Genomic DNA, 24,587 nt, shown 5'->3' on the forward strand with positions numbered 1-24,587 from the left:
AATACTATATAACGTTACACGTTGTATAGTAATAGTATATAGCGTCATACGTTATAGCGTAATAGTATATAACGTTATACGTTATAACGTAATACTATATAACGTTTCACGTTGTATAGTGATAGTATATAACGTCATACGTTATAACGTAACACTATATAATGTTTCACGTTGTATAGTGATAGTATATAACGTTATACGTTATACCGTAATAATATATAACGTTATACGTCATAACGTAATACTATATAACGTTACACGTTGTATAGTAATAGTATATAGCGTCATACGTTATAGCGTAATAGTATATAACGTTATACGTTATAACGTAATACTATATAACGTTACACGTTGTATAGTAATAGTATATAACGTTATACGTTATAAAGTAATACTATATGCCGTTATACGTTAAAACGTAATACTATATAATGTTACACGTTGTATAGTGATAGTATATAACGTTATACTTTATAAAGTAATACTATATAAAGTTTCACGTTGTATAGTGATAGTATATAACGTTATATCGTAATAGTATATGACGTTATACGTTATAACGTAATACTATATAACGTTACACGTAATACCGTAACAGTGTATATCGTTATACGTTATAACGTAATAGTATATAACGTTATACGTTATAACGTAATACTACATAACGTTATACGTTACAACATAATACTAAATAACGTTATACGCTATAACGTAACACTATATTACGTTATACGTTATAACGTAATACTATATAACGTTACACGTTGTATAGTAATAGTATATAACGTTATACGTCATAACGTAATACTATATAACGTTACACGTTGTATAGTAATAGTATATAACGTTATACGTTATAACGTAGTCCTATACAACGTTACACGTTATATAGTATTAGTATACAACGTTATACGTTATATCGTAATAGTATATAACGTTATACGTCATAACGTAATACTATATAACGTTATACGTTATACCGTAATAGTATATAACGTTACACGTTATAACGTAATACTATATAACGTTACACCTTGTATAGTAATAGTATATAACGTTATACGTTATAACGTAATACTATATAACGTTATACGCTATAATGTAACACTATATAACGTTATACGTTATACCGTAATAGTATATAACGTTACACGTTATAACGTAATACTATATAACGTTACACATTGTATAGTAATAGTATATAACGTTATACGTTATAACGTAATACTATATAACGTTATACGCTATAATGTAACACTATATAACGTTATACGTTATACCGTAATAGTATATAACGTTATACGTTGTAACGTAATACTATATAACGTTACACGTTGTATAGTAATAGTATATAATGTTATACGTTATAACGTAAAACTATATAACGTTATACGTTATAACGTAATACTATATAACGTTATACGTTATAACGTAATACTATATAACGTTACACGTTATATAGTATTAGTTTACAACGTTATACGTTATATCGTAATAGTATATAACGTTATACGTCATAACGTAATACTATATAACGTTATACGTTATACCGTAATAGTATATAACGTTACACGTTATAACGTAATACTATATAACGTTACACATTGTATAGTAATAGTATATAACGTTATACGTTATAACGTAATACTATATGCCGTTACGCGTTATAACGTAATACTATATAACGTTACACGTTGTATAGTAATAGTATATAACGTTATACGTCATAACGTAATACTATATAACGTTATACGTTATACCGAAATAGTATATAACGTTACACGTTATAACGTAATACTATATAACGTTACACCTTGTATAGTAATAGTATATAACGTTATACGTTATATCGTAATAGTATATAACGTTATACGTCATAACGTAATACTATATAACGTTACACGTTGTATAGTAATAGTATATAGCGTCATACGTTATAGCGTAATAACGTTATATGTTAAATCGTAGTAGTATATAACGTTATACGTTGTATAGTAATAGTATATAACGTTATACGTTATAACGTAGTCCTATACAACGTTGCACGTTATATAGTATTAGTATACAACGTTATACGTTATATCGTAATAGTATATAACGTTATACGTCATAACGTAATACTATATAACGTTACACGTTGTATTGTAATAGTATATAGCGGCATACGTTATAGCGTAATAGTATATAACGTTATACGTCATAACGTAATACTATATAACGTTACACGTTGTATAGTAATAGTATATAACGTTATACGTTATAACGTAGTCCTATACAACGTTGCACGTTATATAGTATTAGTATACAACGTTATACGTTATATCGCAATAGTATATAACGTTATACGTCATAACGTAATATTATATAACGTTACACGTTGTATAGTAATAGTATATAGCGCCATACGTTATAGCGTAATAGTATATAACGTTATATGTTAAATCGTAATAGTATATAACGTTATACGTTACAACGTAATACTATATAACGTTACACGTTGTATTGTAATAGTATATAGCGTCATACGTTATAGCGTAATAGTATATTGTCACGTCCCGCGTTCCGCACGTGACGCCACGAACCAATAACTTATGAATAATTAAACACGACCAATAATAATAAATTAACTAATAAACAACCAATCAAAATAAAAAGAATTATACGACAGACAATCAAAATGAAATAAATGAATCAATAAGAAGAAACACTACAACCAATCAGCAATGACATATAAAATACAAATAAAATGAAATAATTAAATGAACCAATAAATAAAACAAACCACGATTCAAATGTATGAGATTTCTCTGCGAAAACACATGTATATACACACACGTGTACGCATATCTGTGTGTGTGACCCACTTCGTGAATCTGAATAATTGGTAATCTAATAAAATATAAAAGAAATAAAATATACTACATTACACCAGCATTCTAATAAAAGTGAAAATTGTATACAAGATTACTCTGCGACACACACATATATAGATATACACATGCGTACGCGTATCTTTGGGAAAAATTCATAATATATATATATATGTATGTATACGTTATTAAACCATTAAAACGCAAAGAAATAAATATATAGATTTACATTTCTACGAACCTAGAGAATTATATACGAAATCAACATTATGGAATATTCAACCAATTAACGATCCGAGAAACAATGAGAATAACAATACGCGCACATATACATATGCATATATATATTTTACATAATGGAAAATTACATTGTGAAATGTATATATATATATACACATATTATTATATCGAACAACTACTCATCTAATATACAAAACCACCTTGTAAAAATTACATTACTGAACATTCAACTAAATCAACTGAAGATTTAGTATAATAATATATAATAATATAATAATATATATATATACATAGATATGTGAAATAGCGTTGTATATAACCGGAAACAATACAAATGTCACACGACTTCTTCAACAACTTCGACTCTTCGTTCCTGCCGACAACACCTCACACGATGACTGCGTCTTCTAGGGCCACTTACGGATTCTTTACAATTCTTCTTCTTCTTGCACTGAAATATCATATGCAGTGAATAAAACACGAAAGAAGCAGGATGAACTAAATAAAAGAAATCATAACAAGATACACACCGAGACAATCCGCATGGGAACCTCTGACAAAGTATCTATCATTAAATGCATAATAATCAAGATGCACAAACCTCATCTGGAAGCCGACACCACTCACAGCGTGCCAATGCAAGGGAGGAAAACGAATGAAATTGTATTTCGTGAAGACGTTTCACCACTTTCCATAGATCAGAAACTGGAGTTACACAACTAATAACCTAATAACAAGAAAGTAATATAAAATATACACGATTTAATATATAGCAAATATGGACATATAAATCTACAAGGAGCAAAATATATCTCATATTGTCAAATAAAACCAAATTGTCAAAAGATCATCAGGACACGACGCCAACGAAGGTGCCACTGTGCCTATTTGGATGGAAAACCGCCACTTCAGCATCATCCCTCGCACATATTCACACACGCACGTCGATCACGTCATCTCGTACCATTCACATATCTTCTTCCTCTTGCGCTAAAACAAATTCACAAGTTTAAGGAAACAAACAACATGCGAAACGAGATAGAATACTAAAAACACATACTCATACAGTTCGCACAGGCGCGGACGCTTTTGTGTCCATCACTCAACATAACCTGTAATCATCAAAATCCACGTTCTCTCATGGAAACTCTAAAAACCTGCAGCATTGCGATTCCCACCGGAACGAACTGTCACGTGACTGTCATCCCATTGGGGATGTCATTATAAAAAGCGTAGCGACACAATTCAAATCGGAGTAATTGTTAGCGGGTCAGTTGAATAAAGGAATAGAAGAGAGTAATTGTTAGCGTTCGGGAGAATTTAGCGAAAAATAAAGAAGAGTCAGATTAATTGTTAGCGTTAGCGTTAGCGATTAATTGTTAGTGGTTCAGTTAGAACAATCAGAGTAATTGTGAAAAGAGAGTAACTGCCATTAGTTGGTTCAGTTAGAATATAGTCAGAGAAATTGTTAGCGTTCGGGAGAATTTAACGAAATTAAAGAAGAGTAATTCAGTTAGAATAAAGAAATAGGATAGAGCAATTGTGATTAGTTGGTTCAGGAGAATTTAGCGAAAATAAGGAGAGTAATTGTTAGCGGGTCAGTTGAATAAAGGAATAGAAGGGAGTAATTGTTAGCGGGTCAGTTGAATAAAGGAATAGAAGAGAGTAATTGTTAGCGTTCGGGAGAATTTAGCGAAAAATAAAGAAGAGTCAGATTAATTGTTAGCGTTAGCGTTAGCAATTAATTGTTAGTGGTTCAGTTAGAACAATCAGAGTAATTGTGAAAAGAGAGTAACTGCCATTAGTTGGTTCAGTTAGAATATAGTCAGAGAAATTGTTAGCGTTCGGGAGAATTTAGCGAAAAATAAAGAAGAGTCAGATTAATTGTTAGCGTTAGCGTTAGCGATTAATTGTTAGTGGTTCAGTTAGAACAATCAGAGTGATTGTGAAAAGAGAGTAACTGCCATTAGTTGGTTCAGTTAGAATATAGTCAGAGAAATTGTTAGCGTTCGGGAGAATTTAGCGAAAAATAAAGAAGAGTCAGATTAATTGTTAGCGTTAGCGTTAGCGATTAATTGTTAGTGGTTCAGTTAGAACAATCAGAGTAATTGTGAAAAGAGAGTAACTGCCATTAGTTGGTTCAGTTAGAATATAGTCAGAGAAATTGTTAGCGTTCGGGAGAATTTAACGAAATTAAAGAAGAGTAATTCAGTTAGAATAAAGAAATAGGATAGAGCAATTGTGATTAGTTGGTTCAGGAGAATTTAGCGAAAATAAGGAGAGTAATTGTTAGTCGTTCAATTGAATTTGAGCGAGTCTGATTTAAGTTGAGTTGATTTAAGAGAATTCGTTCAGTTGATTTAATTAGAATTTAAGTTAGGATTAGAGAATAATTGTTCGTTCCAGTTTGAGTTTAAGAATTACGAGATATAAATGTTATTAGTCAGTTCGAATTATAAAATAATTGTTATTAGTCAGTTAGAATCAAAACAATAGTTGGCTCAAGTTTTTGTGTTAGAATTTCGAATTGTTAAACACGTCCGGACACACTGTTGTTTACACTGTTCAAATTAAATAAAGATTAAAACGAAAAATTATAGAAGTGTCGATCTTTGTAAAACCGGAATCACCCCAGCGGCCTGCCCGTTCATCAGCGGAGACCAACGTCAGGTGAGTTAACTTTAATTATTATTAATAACTAAAAATTAAAATAATAAATAATATCAATGATTAGTATAATTCGTCATTAATTCCGCCTGTGATAATTATTTATAATATAATTGTTTATTCCAAACAATCCTCTCCCGTGCTAGTATTCCTGCGCATAGCAGGTTAGCCGAAACGTGGAGATTGTTGACCAGTGGCCTAAACTCCGATCAACGCTACATAATCTAACAAGAAATATCTAATTGAAACAGTCCTTAGACTGTTTCTGGTGGCAGCGACTACTACATTGTTTAAAATTTCAAAATTTGGATAGCGAAACGTAACAATATAACGTTATACGTTATAAAGTAATACTATATGCCGTTATACGTTATAACGTAATACTATATAATGTTACACGTTGTATAGTGATAGTATATAACGTTATACTTTATAACGTAATACTATATAACATTTCACGTTGTATAGTGATAGTATATAACGTTATATCGTAATATTATATGACGTTATACGCTATAACGTAATACTATATAACGTAATACTATATAACGTTACACGTAATACCGTAATAGTGTATATCGTTATACGTTATAACGTAATAGTATATAACGTTATACGTTATAACGTAATACTACATAACGTTATACGTTACAACATAATACTACATAACGTTATACGCTATAACGTAACACTATATTACGTTATACGTTATAACGTAATACTATATAACGTTACACGTTGTATAGTAATAGTATATAGAATCATACGTTATAGCGTAATAGTATATAACGTTATACGTTATAACGTAATACTATATAACGTTTCACGTTGTATAGTGATAGTATATAACGTCATACGTTATAACGTAATACCATATATCGTTATGCGTTATATCGTAATAGTATATAACGTTATACGTTATGCCGTAATAGTATATAACGTTATACGTTATAACGTAATACTATATAACGTTACACGTTGTATAGTAATAGTACATAATGTTATACGTTATAACGTAATACTATATAACGTTATGCGTTATAACGTAATACTATATAACGTTACACGTTGTATAGTCATAGTATATAGCGTCATACGTTATAGCGTAATAGTATATAACGTTATACGTTATAACGTAATACTATATAACGTTACACCTTGTATAGTGATATTATATAACGTAATACGTTATAACGTAATACTATATAATGTTTCACGTTGTATAGTGATAGTATATAACGTTATACGTTATACCGTAATAGTATATAACGTTATACGTCATAACGTAATACTATATAACGTTACACGTTGTATAGTAATAGTATATAGCGTCATACGTTATAGCGTAATAGTATATAACGTTATATGTTAAATCGTAATAGTATATAACGTTATACGTTACAACGTAATACTATATAACGTTACACGTTGTATTGTAATAGTATATAGCGTCTTTACGTTATAGCGTAATAGTATATAACGTTATACGTTATAAAGTAATACTATATGCCGTTATACGTTAAAACGTAATACTATATAATGTTACACGTTGTATAGTGATAGTATATAACGTTATACTTTATAAAGTAATACTATATAAAGTTTCACGTTGTATAGTGATAGTATATAACGTTATATCGTAATAGTATATGACGTTATACGTTATAACGTAATACTATATAACGTTACACGTAATACCGTAACAGTGTATATCGTTATACGTTATAACGTAATAGTATATAACGTTATACGTTATAACGTAATACTACATAACGTTATACGTTACAACATAATACTACATAACGTTATACGTTATACCGTAATAGCGTATAACGTTATACATTATAACGTAATACTACGTAACGTTATACATTATACCGAAATAGTATATACCGTTATACCTTATAACGTAATACCATATAACGTTATACGTTATAACGTAATACTATATAACGTTATCCGTTATAACGTAATACTATATTACGTTATGCGCTATAACGTAACACTATATTACGTTATACGTTATACCGTAATAGAATATAACGTTATACGTTATAACGTAATACTATATAACGTTATCCGTTATAACGTAATACTATATTATGTTATACGCTATAACGTAACACTATATTACGTTATACGTTATACCGTAATAGTATATAACGTTATACATTATAACGTAATACTATATAACGTTACACGTTATAACGTAATACTATATTACTTTACACGATGTATACTATCAGTATATAACGTTATACGTTCTAACGTAATGCTGTATAACGTTACACGTTATAACGTAATATTACATAACTTTATACATTATACCGAAACAGTATATACCGTTATACGTTATAACGTAATACTATATAACGTTATATAACGTTGTATAGTAAAAGTATAGAACACTATTCGTTATATCGTAATAGTATATAACGTTATAAGTTATAACGTAATACAATATAACGTTACACGCTATACGGTATTAGTATACAACGTTATACGTTATATCGTAATAGTATATAACGTTATACGTCATAACGTAATACTATATAACGTTATACGTTATACCGTAATAGTATATAACGTTACACGTTATAACGTAATACTATATAACGTTACACCTTGTATGGTAATAGTATATAACGTTATACGTTATAACGTAATACTATATAACGTTATACGCTATAATGTAACACTATACAACGTTATACGTTATACCGTAATAGTATATAACGTTATACGTTATAACGTAATACTATATAACGTTACACGTTGTATAGTAATAGTATATAATGTTATACGTTATAACGTAGTCCTATACAACGTTGCACGTTATATAGTATTAGTATACAACGTTATACGTTATATCGCAATAGTATATAACGTTATACGTCATAACGTAATACTATATAACGTTACACGTTGTATAGCAATAGTATATAACGTTATACGTTATAACGTAGACCTATACAACGTTACACGTTATATAGTATTAGTATACAACGTTATACGTTATATCGTAATAGTATATAACGTTATACGTCATAACGTAATACTATATAACGTTATACGTTATACCGTAATAGTATATAACGTTACACGTTATAACGTAATACTATATAACGTTACACCTTGTATAGTAATAGTATATAACGTTATACGTTATAACGTAATACTATATAACGTTATACGCTATAATGTAACACTATATAACGTTATACGTTATACCGTAATAGTATATAACGTTACACGTTATAACGTAATACTATATAACGTTACACATTGTATAGTAATAGTATATAACGTTATACGTTATAACGTAATACTATATAACGTTATACGCTATAATGTAACACTATATAACGTTATACGTTATACCGTAATAGTATATAACGTTATACGTTGTAACGTAATACTATATAACGTTACACGTTGTATAGTAATAGTATATAATGTTATACGTTATAACGTAAAACTATATAACGTTATACGTTATAACGTAATACTATATAACGTTATACGTTATAACGTAATACTATATAACGTTACACGTTATATAGTATTAGTATACAACGTTATACGTTATATCGTAATAGTATATAACGTTATACGTCATAACGTAATACTATATAACGTTATGCGTTATACCGTAATAGTATATAACGTTACACGTTATAACGTAATACTATATAACGTTACACATTGTATAGTAATAGTATATAACGTTATACGTTATAACGTAATACTATATGCCGTTACGCGTTATAACGTAATACTATATAACGTTACACGTTGTATAGTAATAGTATATAACGTTATACGTCATAACGTAATACTATATAACGTTATACGTTATACCGAAATAGTATATAACGTTACACGTTATAACGTAATACTATATAACGTTACACCTTGTATAGTAATAGTATATAACGTTATACGTTATATCGTAATATATACGTAATATAACGTAATATAACGTTATACGTCATAACGTAATACTATATAACGTTATACGTTATACCGTAATAGTATATAACGTTACACGTTATAACGTAATACTATATAACGTTACACCTTGTATGGTAATAGTATATAACGTTATACGTTATAACGTAATACTATATAACGTTATACGCTATAATGTAACACTATACAACGTTATACGTTATACCGTAATAGTATATAACGTTATACGTTATAACGTAATACTATATAACGTTACACGTTGTATAGTAATAGTATATAGCGTCATACGTTATAGCGTAATAGTATATAACGTTATATGTTAAATCGTAGTAGTATATAACGTTATACGTTGTATAGTAATAGTATATAACGTTATACGTTATAACGTAGTCCTATACAACGTTGCACGTTATATAGTATTAGTATACAACGTTATACGTTATATCGTAATAGTATATAACGTTATACGTCATAACGTAATACTATATAACGTTACACGTTGTATTGTAATAGTATATAGCGGCATACGTTATAGCGTAATAGTATATAACGTTATACGTCATAACGTAATACTATATAACGTTACACGTTGTATAGTAATAGTATATAACGTTATACGTTATAACGTAGTCCTATACAACGTTGCACGTTATATAGTATTAGTATACAACGTTATACGTTATATCGCAATAGTATATAACGTTATACGTCATAACGTAATATTATATAACGTTACACGTTGTATAGTAATAGTATATAGCGCCATACGTTATAGCGTAATAGTATATAACGTTATATGTTAAATCGTAATAGTATATAACGTTATACGTTACAACGTAATACTATATAACGTTACACGTTGTATTGTAATAGTATATAGCGTCATACGTTATAGCGTAATAGTATATTGTCACGTCCCGCGTTCCGCACGTGACGCCACGAACCAATAACTTATGAATAATTAAACACGACCAATAATAATAAATTAACTAATAAACAACCAATCAAAATAAAAAGAATTATACGACAGACAATCAAAATGAAATAAATAAGAAGAAACACTACAACCAATCAGCAATGACATATAAAATACAAATAAAATGAAATAATTAAATGAACCAATAAATAAAACAAACCACGATTCAAATGTATGAGATTTCTCTGCGAAAACACATGTATATACACACACGTGTACGCATATCTGTGTGTGTGACCCACTTCGTGAATCTGAATAATTGGTAATCTAATAAAATATAAAAGAAATAAAATATACTACATTACACCAGCATTCTAATAAAAGTGAAAATTGTATACAAGATTACTCTGCGACACACACATATATAGATATACACATGCGTACGCGTATCTTTGGGAAAAATTCATAATATATATATATATGTATGTATACGTTATTAAACCATTAAAACGCAAAGAAATAAATATATAGATTTACATTTCTACGAACCTAGAGAATTATATACGAAATCAACATTATGGAATATTCAACCAATTAACGATCCGAGAAACAATGAGAATAACAATACGCGCACATATACATATGCATATATATATTTTACATAATGGAAAATTACATTGTGAAATGTATATATATATATACACATATTATTATATCGAACAACTACTCATCTAATATACAAAACCACCTTGTAAAAATTACATTACTGAACATTCAACTAAATCAACTGAAGATTTAGTATAATAATATATAATAATATAATAATATATATATATACATAGATATGTGAAATAGCGTTGTATATAACCGGAAACAATACAAATGTCACACGACTTCTTCAACAACTTCGACTCTTCGTTCCTGCCGACAACACCTCACACGATGACTGCGTCTTCTAGGGCCACTTACGGATTCTTTACAATTCTTCTTCTTCTTGCACTGAAATATCATATGCAGTGAATAAAACACGAAAGAAGCAGGATGAACTAAATAAAAGAAATCATAACAAGATACACACCGAGACAATCCGCATGGGAACCTCTGACAAAGTATCTATCATTAAATGCATAATAATCAAGATGCACAAACCTCATCTGGAAGCCGACACCACTCACAGCGTGCCAATGCAAGGGAGGAAAACGAATGAAATTGTATTTCGTGAAGACGTTTCACCACTTTCCATAGATCAGAAACTGGAGTTACACAACTAATAACCTAATAACAAGAAAGTAATATAAAATATACACGATTTAATATATAGCAAATATGGACATATAAATCTACAAGGAGCAAAATATATCTCATATTGTCAAATAAAACCAAATTGTCAAAAGATCATCAGGACACGACGCCAACGAAGGTGCCACTGTGCCTATTTGGATGGAAAACCGCCACTTCAGCATCATCCCTCGCACATATTCACACACGCACGTCGATCACGTCATCTCGTACCATTCACATATCTTCTTCCTCTTGCGCTAAAACAAATTCACAAGTTTAAGGAAACAAACAACATGCGAAACGAGATAGAATACTAAAAACACATACTCATACAGTTCGCACAGGCGCGGACGCTTTTGTGTCCATCACTCAACATAACCTGTAATCATCAAAATCCACGTTCTCTCATGGAAACTCTAAAAACCTGCAGCATTGCGATTCCCACCGGAACGAACTGTCACGTGACTGTCATCCCATTGGGGATGTCATTATAAAAAGCGTAGCGACACAATTCAAATCGGAGTAATTGTTAGCGGGTCAGTTGAATAAAGGAATAGAAGAGAGTAATTGTTAGCGTTCGGGAGAATTTAGCGAAAAATAAAGAAGAGTCAGATTAATTGTTAGCGTTAGCGTTAGCGATTAATTGTTAGTGGTTCAGTTAGAACAATCAGAGTAATTGTGAAAAGAGAGTAACTGCCATTAGTTGGTTCAGTTAGAATATAGTCAGAGAAATTGTTAGCGTTCGGGAGAATTTAACGAAATTAAAGAAGAGTAATTCAGTTAGAATAAAGAAATAGGATAGAGCAATTGTGATTAGTTGGTTCAGGAGAATTTAGCGAAAATAAGGAGAGTAATTGTTAGCGGGTCAGTTGAATAAAGGAATAGAAGGGAGTAATTGTTAGCGGGTCAGTTGAATAAAGGAATAGAAGAGAGTAATTGTTAGCGTTCGGGAGAATTTAGCGAAAAATAAAGAAGAGTCAGATTAATTGTTAGCGTTAGCGTTAGCAATTAATTGTTAGTGGTTCAGTTAGAACAATCAGAGTAATTGTGAAAAGAGAGTAACTGCCATTAGTTGGTTCAGTTAGAATATAGTCAGAGAAATTGTTAGCGTTCGGGAGAATTTAGCGAAAAATAAAGAAGAGTCAGATTAATTGTTAGCGTTAGCGTTAGCGATTAATTGTTAGTGGTTCAGTTAGAACAATCAGAGTGATTGTGAAAAGAGAGTAACTGCCATTAGTTGGTTCAGTTAGAATATAGTCAGAGAAATTGTTAGCGTTCGGGAGAATTTAGCGAAAAATAAAGAAGAGTCAGATTAATTGTTAGCGTTAGCGTTAGCGATTAATTGTTAGTGGTTCAGTTAGAACAATCAGAGTGATTGTGAAAAGAGAGTAACTGCCATTAGTTGGTTCAGTTAGAATATAGTCAGAGAAATTGTTAGCGTTCGGGAGAATTTAACGAAATTAAAGAAGAGTAATTCAGTTAGAATAAAGAAATAGGATAGAGCAATTGTGATTAGTTGGTTCAGGAGAATTTAGCGAAAATAAGGAGAGTAATTGTTAGTCGTTCAATTGAATTTGAGCGAGTCTGATTTAAGTTGAGTTGATTTAAGAGAATTCGTTCAGTTGATTTAATTAGAATTTAAGTTAGGATTAGAGAATAATTGTTCGTTCCAGTTTGAGTTTAAGAATTACGAGATATAAATGTTATTAGTCAGTTCGAATTATAAAATAATTGTTATTAGTCAGTTAGAATCAAAACAATAGTTGGCTCAAGTTTTTGTGTTAGAATTTCGAATTGTTAAACACGTCCGGACACACTGTTGTTTACACTGTTCAAATTAAATAAAGATTAAAACGAAAAATTATAGAAGTGTCGATCTTTGTAAAACCGGAATCACCCCAGCGGCCTGCCCGTTCATCAGCGGAGACCAACGTCAGGTGAGTTAACTTTAATTATTATTAATAACTAAAAATTAAAATAATAAATAATATCAATGATTAGTATAATTCGTCATTAATTCCGCCTGTAATAATTATTTATAATATAATTGTTTATTCCAAACAATCCTCTCCCGTGCTAGTATTCCTGCGCATAGCAGGTTAGCCGAAACGTGGAGATTGTTGACCAGTGGCCTAAACTCCGATCAACGCTACATAATCTAACAAGAAATATCTAATTGAAACAGTCCTTAGACTGTTTCTGGTGGCAGCGACTACTACATTGTTTAAAATTTCAAAATTTGGATAGCGAAACGTAACAATATAACGTTATACGTTATAAAGTAATACTATATGCCGTTATACGTTATAACGTAATACTATATAATGTTACACGTTGTATAGTGATAGTATATAACGTTATACTTTATAACGTAATACTATATAACATTTCACGTTGTATAGTGATAGTATATAACGTTATATCGTAATATTATATGACGTTATACGCTATAACGTAATACTATATAACGTAATACTATATAACGTTACACGTAATACCGTAATAGTGTATATCGTTATACGTTATAACGTAATAGTATATAACGTTATACGTTATAACGTAATACTACATAACGTTATACGTTACAACATAATACTACATAACGTTATACGCTATAACGTAACACTATATTACGTTATACGTTATAACGTAATACTATATAACGTTACACGTTGTATAGTAATAGTATATAGCGTCATACGTTATAGCGTAATAGTATATAACGTTATACGTTATAACGTAATACTATATAACGTTTCACGTTGTATAGTGATAGTATATAACGTCATACGTTATAACGTAATACCATATATCGTTATGCGTTATATCGTAATAGTATATAACGTTATACGTTATGCCGTAATAGTATATAACGTTATACGTTATAACGTAATACTATATAACGTTACACGTTGTATAGTAATAGTACATAATGTTATACGTTATAACGTAATACTATATAACGTTATGCGTTATAACGTAATACTATATAACGTTACACGTTGTATAGTCATAGTATATAGCGTCATACGTTATAGCGTAATAGTATATAACGTTATACGTTATAACGTAATACTATATAACGTTACACCTTGTATAGTGATATTATATAACGTAATACGTTATAACGTAATACTATATAATGTTTCACGTTGTATAGTGATAGTATATAACGTTATACGTTATACCGTAATAGTATATAACGTTATACGTCATAACGTAATACTATATAACGTTACACGTTGTATAGTAATAGTATATAGCGTCATACGTTATAGCGTAATAGTATATAACGTTATATGTTAAATCGTAATAGTATATAACGTTATACGTTACAACGTAATACTATATAACGTTACACGTTGTATTGTAATAGTATATAGCGTCTTTACGTTATAGCGTAATAGTATATAACGTTATACGTTATAAAGTAATACTATATGCCGTTATACGTTAAAACGTAATACTATATAATGTTACACGTTGTATAGTGATAGTATATAACGTTATACTTTATAAAGTAATACTATATAAAGTTTCACGTTGTATAGTGATAGTATATAACGTTATATCGTAATAGTATATGACGTTATACGTTATAACGTAATACTATATAACGTTACACGTAATACCGTAACAGTGTATATCGTTATACGTTATAACGTAATAGTATATAACGTTATACGTTATAACGTAATACTACATAACGTTATACGTTACAACATAATACTACATAACGTTATACGTTATACCGTAATAGCTTATAACGTTATACATTATAACGTAATACTACGTAACGTTATACATTATACCGAAATAGTATATACCGTTATACCTTATAACGTAATACCATATAACGTTATACGTTATAACGTAATACTATATAACGTTATCCGTTATAACGTAATACTATATTACGTTATGCGCTATAACGTAACACTATATTACGTTATACGTTATACCGTAATAGAATATAACGTTATACGTTATAACGTAATACTATATAACGTTATCCGTTATAACGTAATACTATATTATGTTATACGCTATAACGTAACACTATATTACGTTATACGTTATACCGTAATAGTATATAACGTTATACATTATAACGTAATACTATATAACGTTACACGTTATAACGTAATACTATATTACTTTACACGATGTATACTATCAGTATATAACGTTATACGTTCTAACGTAATGCTGTATAACGTTACACGTTATAACGTAATATTACATAACTTTATACATTATACCGAAACAGTATATACCGTTATACGTTATAACGTAATACTATATAACGTTATATAACGTTGTATAGTAAAAGTATAGAACACTATTCGTTATATCGTAATAGTATATAACGTTATAAGTTATAACGTAATACAATATAACGTTACACGCTATACGGTATTAGTATACAACGTTATACGTTATATCGTAATAGTATATAACGTTATACGTCATAACGTAATACTATATAACGTTATACGTTATACCGTAATAGTATATAACGTTACACGTTATAACGTAATACTATATAACGTTACACCTTGTATGGTAATAGTATATAACGTTATACGTTATATCGTAATACTATATAACGTTACACCTTGTATAGTAATAGTATATAACGTTATACGTTATAACGTAATACTATATAACCATATACGCTATAATGTAACACTATATAACGTTATACGTTATACCGTAATAGTATATAACGTTATACGTTATAACGTAATACCATATAACGTTGCACGTTGTATAGTAATAGTATATAATGTTATACGTTAAAACGTAAAACTATATAACGTTATACGTTATAACGTAATACTATATAACGTTACACGTTGTATAGTCATAGCATATAGCGTCATACGTTAAGGCGTAATAGTATATAACGTTATATGTAAAATCGTAATAGTATATAACGTTATACGCTACAACGTAATACTATATAACGTTACACGTTGTATAGTAATAGTATATAACGTTATACGTTATAACGTAGTCCTATACAACGTTGCACGTTATATAGTATTAGTATACAACGTTATACGTTATATCGCAATAGTATATAACGTTATACGTCATAACGTAATAGTATATAACGTTACACGTTGTATAGAAATAGTATATAACGTTATACGTTATAACGTAGTCCTATACAACGTTACACGTTATATAGTATTAGTATACACCGTTATACGTTATATCGTAATAGTATATAACGTTATACGTCATAACGTAATACTATATAACGTTATGCGTTATACCGTAATAGTATATAACGTTACACGTTATAACGTAATACTATATAACGTTATACGCTATAATGTAACACTATATAACGTTATACGTTATACCCTAGTAGTATATAACGTTATACGTTATAACGTAATACTATATAACGTTACACGTTGTATAGTAATAGTATATAATGTTATACGTTATAACGTAAAACTATATAACGTTATACGTTATAACGTAATACTATATAACGTAATACTATATAACGTTACACGTAATACCGTAATAGTGTATATCGTTATACGTTATAACGTAATAGTATATAACGTTACACGTTATAACGTAATACTACATAAAGTTATACGTTACAACATAATACTATATAAAGTTACACGTTGTATTGTAATAGTATATAGCGTCATACGTTATAGCGTAATAGTATATAACGTTATACGTTATAACGTAATACTATATAACGTTATACGCTATAATGTAACACTATATAACGTTATACGTTATACCGTAATAGTATATAACGTTATACGCTATAATGTAACACTATATAACGTTATACGTTATACCGTAATAGTATATAACGTTATACGTTATAACGTAATACTATATAACGTTACACGTTGTATAGTAATAGTATATAATGTTATACGTTATAACGTAAAACTATATAACGTTATACGTTATAACGTAATACTTTATAACGTTACACGTTGTATAGTAATAGTATATAACGCTATATGTTAAATCGTAATAGTATATAACGTTATACGTTATAACGTAATACTATATAACGTTACACGTTATAACGTAATACTATATAACTTTACACGATGTATACTATCAGTATATAACGCTATACGTTCTAACGTAATGCTGTATAACGTTATACGTTATAACGTAATATTACATAACTTTATACATTATACCGAAACAGTATATACCGTTATACGTTATAACGTAATACTATATATCGTTATATAACGTTGTATAGTAAAAGTATAGAACACTATTCGTTATATCGTAATAGTATATAACATTATTAGTTATAACGTAATACAATACAACGTTACACGCTATACAGTATTAGTATACAACGTTATACGTTATATCGTAATAGTATATAACGTTTTACGTTATACATAATATAACGCTATATACGTTATATAACGTTACACGTTATATAGTATTAGTATACAACGTTACACGATATATAGTATTAGTCTACAACGTTATACGTTATATCCTAATAGCATATAACGTTACACGTTATATAGTAATAGTATATAACGCTATATGTTAAATCGTAAGAGTATATAACGTTATAAGTTACAACGTAATACTATATAACGTTACACGTTATAACGTAATAATATATAACGTTACCCGTCATACCGTAATAGTATGTAACGTTAAACGCTATAACGTAATACTATATAACGATACACGTTATATAGTAATAGTATAGAACGCTATGCGTTATATCGTAAGAGTATATGACGTTATACGCTATAACGAAATACTATATAACTTTTTACGATGTATACTATTAGTATATAACGTTATACGTTCTAACGTAATGCTGTATAACGTTATACGTTATAACGTAATATTACATAACGTTATACATTATACCGAAATAGTTTATATCGTTATACGTTATAACGTAATGCTATATAACGTCATACGTTATAACGTAATACTATATAACGTTATGCGTTATATCGTAATAGTATATAGCGATATACGTTATATCGTAATAGTATATAACGTTATACGTCATAACGTAATACTATATAACGTTATACGTCATAACGTAATACTACATAACGTTATACGTTACAACATATTACTACATAACGTTATACGTTATACCGTAATAGCATATAACGTTATACATTATAACGTAATACTATATAACGTTATACGTTATAACGTAATACTACATAACGTTATACGTTACAACATAATACTACATAACGTTATACGTTATACCGTAATAGCATATAACGTTATACATTATACCGTAATACTACATAACGTTATACATTATAACGTAATACTATATAACGTTATACGTTATAACGTAATGCTTTACAACGTCATACGTTATAACGTAATACTTTATAACGTTATGCGTTATATCGTAATAGTATATAACGTTATACGTTATATCGTAATAGTATATAACGTTATACGTTATAACGTAATACTATATAACGTTATGCGTTATATCGTAATAGTATATAACGTTATATGTTAAATCGTAATAGTATATAACGTTATACGTTACAACGTAATAATATATAACGTTACACGTTGTATAGTAATAGTATATAGCGCCATACGTTATAGCGTAATAGTATATAACGTTATACGTTATAACGTAATACTATATAACGTTACACGTTGTATAGTGATATTATATAACGTAATACGTTATAACGTAATACTATATAACGTTTCACGTTGTATTGTGATAGTCTATAACGTTATACGTTATACCGTAATAGCATATAACGTTATACATTATAACGTAATACTATATAACGTTATACGTTATAACGTAATACTACATAACGTTATACGTTACAACATAATACTACATAACGTTACACGTTATACCGTAATAGCATATAACGTTATACATTATACCGTAATACTACATAACGTTATACATTATAACGTAATACTATATAACGTTATACGTTATAACGTAATGCTATATAACGTCATACGTTATAACGTAATACTATGTAACGTTATGCGTTATATCGTAATAGTATATAACGTTATATGTTAAATCGTAATAGTATATAACGTTATACGTTATAACGTAATACTATATAACGTTACACGTTGTATAGTGATATTATATAACGTAATACGTTATAACGTAACACTATATAACGTTTCACGTTGTATTGTGATAGTCTATAACGTTATTAGTTATACCGTATTAGTATATAACGTTATACGTCATAACGTAATACTATATAACGTTACACGTTGTATAGTAATAGTATATAACGTTATACGTTATAACGTAATACTATATAACGTTATACGCTATAATGTAACACTATATTACGGTATACGTTATACCGTAATAGTATATAACGTTATACGTTATAACGTAATACTATATAACGTTACACGTTGTATAGTAGTAGTATATAACGTTATTCGTCATAACGTAATACTATATAACGTTACACGTTGTATAGTAATAGTATATAACGTTATACGTTATAACGTAGTCCTGTACAACGTTACACGTTATATAGTATTAGTATACAACGTTACACATTATATCGTAATAGTATATAACGTTATACATCATAACGTAATACTATATAACGTTACACGTTGTATAGTAATAGTATATAGCGTCATACGTTATAGCGTAATAGTATATAACGTTATATGTTAAATCGTAATAGTATATAACGTTATACGTTACAACGTAATACTATATAAACTTACACGTTGTATAGTAATAGTATATAACGTTATACGTTATAACGTAGTCCTATACAACGTTACACGTTATATAGTATTAGTATCCAACGTTATACGTTATATCGTAATAGTATATAACGTTATGCGTCATAACGTAATACTATATAACGTTATACGTTATACCGTAATAGTATATAACGTTACACGTTATAACGTAATACTATATAACGTTACACCTTGTATAGTAATAGTATATAACGTTATACGCTATAACGTAATACTATATAACCATATACGCTATAATGTAACACTATATAACGTTATACGTTATACCGTATTAGTATATAACGTTATACGTCATAACGTAATACTATATAACGTTACACGTTGTATAGTAATAGTATATAACGTTATACGTTATAACGTAATACTATATAACGTTATACGCTATAATGTAACACTATATTACGGTATACGTTATACCGTAATAGTATATAACGTTATACGTTATAACGTAATACTATATAACGTTACACGTTGTATAGTAATAGTATATAACGTTATACGTCATAACGTAATACTATATAACGTTACACGTTGTATAGTAATAGTATATAACGTTATACGTTATAACGTAGTCCTGTACAACGTTACACGTTATATAGTATTAGTATACAACGTTATACATTATATCGTAATAGTATATAACGTTATACATCATAACGTAATACTATATAACGTTACACGCTGTATAGTAATAGTATATAGCGTCATACGTTATAGCGTAATAGTATATAACGTTATATGTTAAATCGTAATACTATATAACGTTATACGTTACAACGTAATACTATATAAACTTACACGTTGTATAGTAATAGTATATAACGTTATACGTTATAACGTAGTCCTATACAACGTTGCACGTTATATAGTATTAGTATACAACGTTATACGTTATATCGTAATAGTATATAACGTTATGCGTCATAACGTAATACTATATAACGTTATACGTTATACCGTAATAGTATATAACGTTACACGTTATAACGTAATACTATATAACGTTACTCCTTGTATAGTAATAGTATATAACGTTATACGTTATAACGTAATACTATATAACCATATACGCTATAATGTAACACTATATAACGTTATACGTTATACCGTAATAGTATATAACGTTATACGTTATAACGTAATACCATATAACGTTGCACGTTGTATAGTAATAGTATATAATGTTATACGTTAAAACGTAAAACTATATAACGTTATACGTTATAACGTAATACTATATAACGTTATACGCTATAATGTAACACTATATTACGGTATACGTTATACCGTAATAGTATATAACGTTATACGTTACAACGTAATACTATATAACGTTACACGTTGTATAGTAATAGTATATAACGTTATACGTTATAACGTAGTCCTATACAACGTTGCACGTTATATAGTATTAGTATACAACGTTATACGTTATATCGCAATAGTATATAACGTTATACGTCATAACGTAATAGTATATAACGTTACACGTTGTATAGTAATAGTATATAACGTTATACGTTATAACGTAGTCCTATACAACGTTACACGTTGTATAGTAATAGTATATAACGTTATACGTTATAACGTAATACTATATAACGTTATACGCTATAATGTAACACTATATTACGGTATACGTTATACCGTAATAGTATATAACGTTATACGTTATAACGTAATACTATATAACGTTACACGTTGTATAGTAATAGTATATAACGTTATACGTCATAACGTAATACTATATAACGTTACACGTTGTATAGTAATAGTATATAACGTTATACGTTATAACGTAGTCCTGTACAACGTTACACGTTATAATGTAACACTATATTACGGTATACGTTATACCGTAATAGTATATAACGTTATACGTTATAACGTAATACTATATAACGTTACACGTTGTATAGTAATAGTATATAACGTTATGCGTCATAACGTAATACTATATAACGTTATACGTTATACCGTAATAGTATATAACGTTACACGTTATAACGTAATACTATATAACGTTACACCTTGTATAGTAATAGTATATAACGTTATACGTTATAACGTAATACTATATAACCATATACGCTATAATGTAACACTATATAACGTTATACGTTATACCGTATTAGTATATAACGTTATACGTCATAACGTAATACTATATAACGTTACACGTTGTATAGTAATAGTATATAACGTTATACGTTATAACGTAATACTATATAACGTTATACGCTATAATGTAACACTATATTACGGTATACGTTATACCGTAATAGTATATAACGTTATACGTTATAACGTAATACTATATAACGTTACACGTTGTATAGTAATAGTATATAACGTTACACGTTATAACGTAATACTATATAACGTTACACCTTGTATAGTAATAGTATATAACGTTATACGTTATAACGTAATACTATATAACCATATACGCTATAATGTAACACTATATAACGTTATACGTTATACCGTAATAGTATATAACGTTATACGTTATAACGTAATACCATATAACGTTGCACGTTGTATAGTAATAGTATATAATGTTATACGTTAAAACGTAAAACTATATAACGTTATACGTTATAACGTAATACTATATAACGTTACACGTTGTATAGTCATAGTATATAGCGTCATACGTTAAGGCGTAATAGTATATAACGTTATATGTAAAATCGTAATAGTATATAACGTTATACGTTACAACGTAATACTATATAACGTTACACGTTGTATAGTAATAGTATATAACGTTATACGTTATAACGTAGTCCTATACAACGTTGCACGTTATATAGTATTAGTATACAACGTTATACGTTATATCGCAATAGTATATAACGTTATACGTCATAACGTAATAGTATATAACGTTACACGTTGTATAGTAATAGTATATAACGTTATACGTTATAACGTAGTCCTATACAACGTTACACGTTATATAGTATTAGTATACACCGTTATACGTTATATCGTAATAGTATATAACGTTATACGTCATAACGTAATACTATATAACGTTATGCGTTATACCGTAATAGTATATAACGTTACACGTTATAACGTAATACTATATAACGTTACACCTTGTATAGTAATAGTATATAACGTTATACGTTATAACGTAATACTATATAACGTTATACGCTATAATGTAACACTATATAACGTTATACGTTATACCCTAATAGTATATAATGTTATACGTTATAACGTAATACTATATAACGTTACACGTTGTATAGTAATAGTATATAATGTTATACGTTATAACGTAAAACTATATAACGTTATACGTTATAACGTAATACTATATAACGTAATACTATATAACGTTACACGTAATACCGTAATAGTGTATATCGTTATACGTTATAACGTAATAGTATATAACGTTATACGTTATAACGTAATACTACATAACGTTATACGTTACAACATAATACTATATAAAGTTACACGTTGTATTGTAATAGTATATAGCGTCATACGTTATAGCGTAATAGTATATAACGTTATACGTTATAACGTAATACTATATAACGTTATACGCTATAATGTAACACTATATAACGTTATACGTTATACCGTAATAGTATATAACGTTATACGCTATAATGTAACACTATATAACGTTATACGTTATACCGTAATAGTATATAACGTTATACGTTATAACGTAATACTAAATAACGTTACACGTTGTATAGTAATAGTATATAATGTTATACGTTATAACGTAAAACTATATAACGTTATACGTTATAACGTAATGCTATATAACGTCATACGTTATAACGTAATACTATATAACGTTA

General features: G+C 28.6%; 1 long non-coding RNA gene across 14 annotated transcripts in view; it reads left to right on the forward strand.

The window, feature by feature from the left end:
- The window catches only part of LOC126917982 (uncharacterized), a 446,175-nt gene that overhangs the window by 231,274 nt on the left and 190,314 nt on the right, over positions 1–24,587 (forward strand). For 7 of the 14 annotated variants that reach the window (XR_007711163.1, XR_007711167.1, XR_007711159.1 and 4 more), the window contains 2 exons: positions 4,695–4,734; positions 12,798–12,837. The exons of 1 other annotated variant lie outside the window; for it this stretch is intronic. This is a non-coding gene — a long non-coding RNA (uncharacterized LOC126917982). The remainder of the gene's footprint in view (positions 1–4,694; positions 4,735–12,797; positions 12,838–24,587) is intronic. 6 more of the 14 variants (XR_007711169.1, XR_007711165.1, XR_007711177.1 and 3 more) reach the window with 2 other exon arrangements.

The sequence above is a fragment of the Bombus affinis genome, chromosome 6 (genome assembly GCF_024516045.1).
Source record: "Bombus affinis isolate iyBomAffi1 chromosome 6, iyBomAffi1.2, whole genome shotgun sequence".
NCBI classification, from domain to species: Eukaryota; Metazoa; Arthropoda; class Insecta; order Hymenoptera; family Apidae; genus Bombus; species Bombus affinis.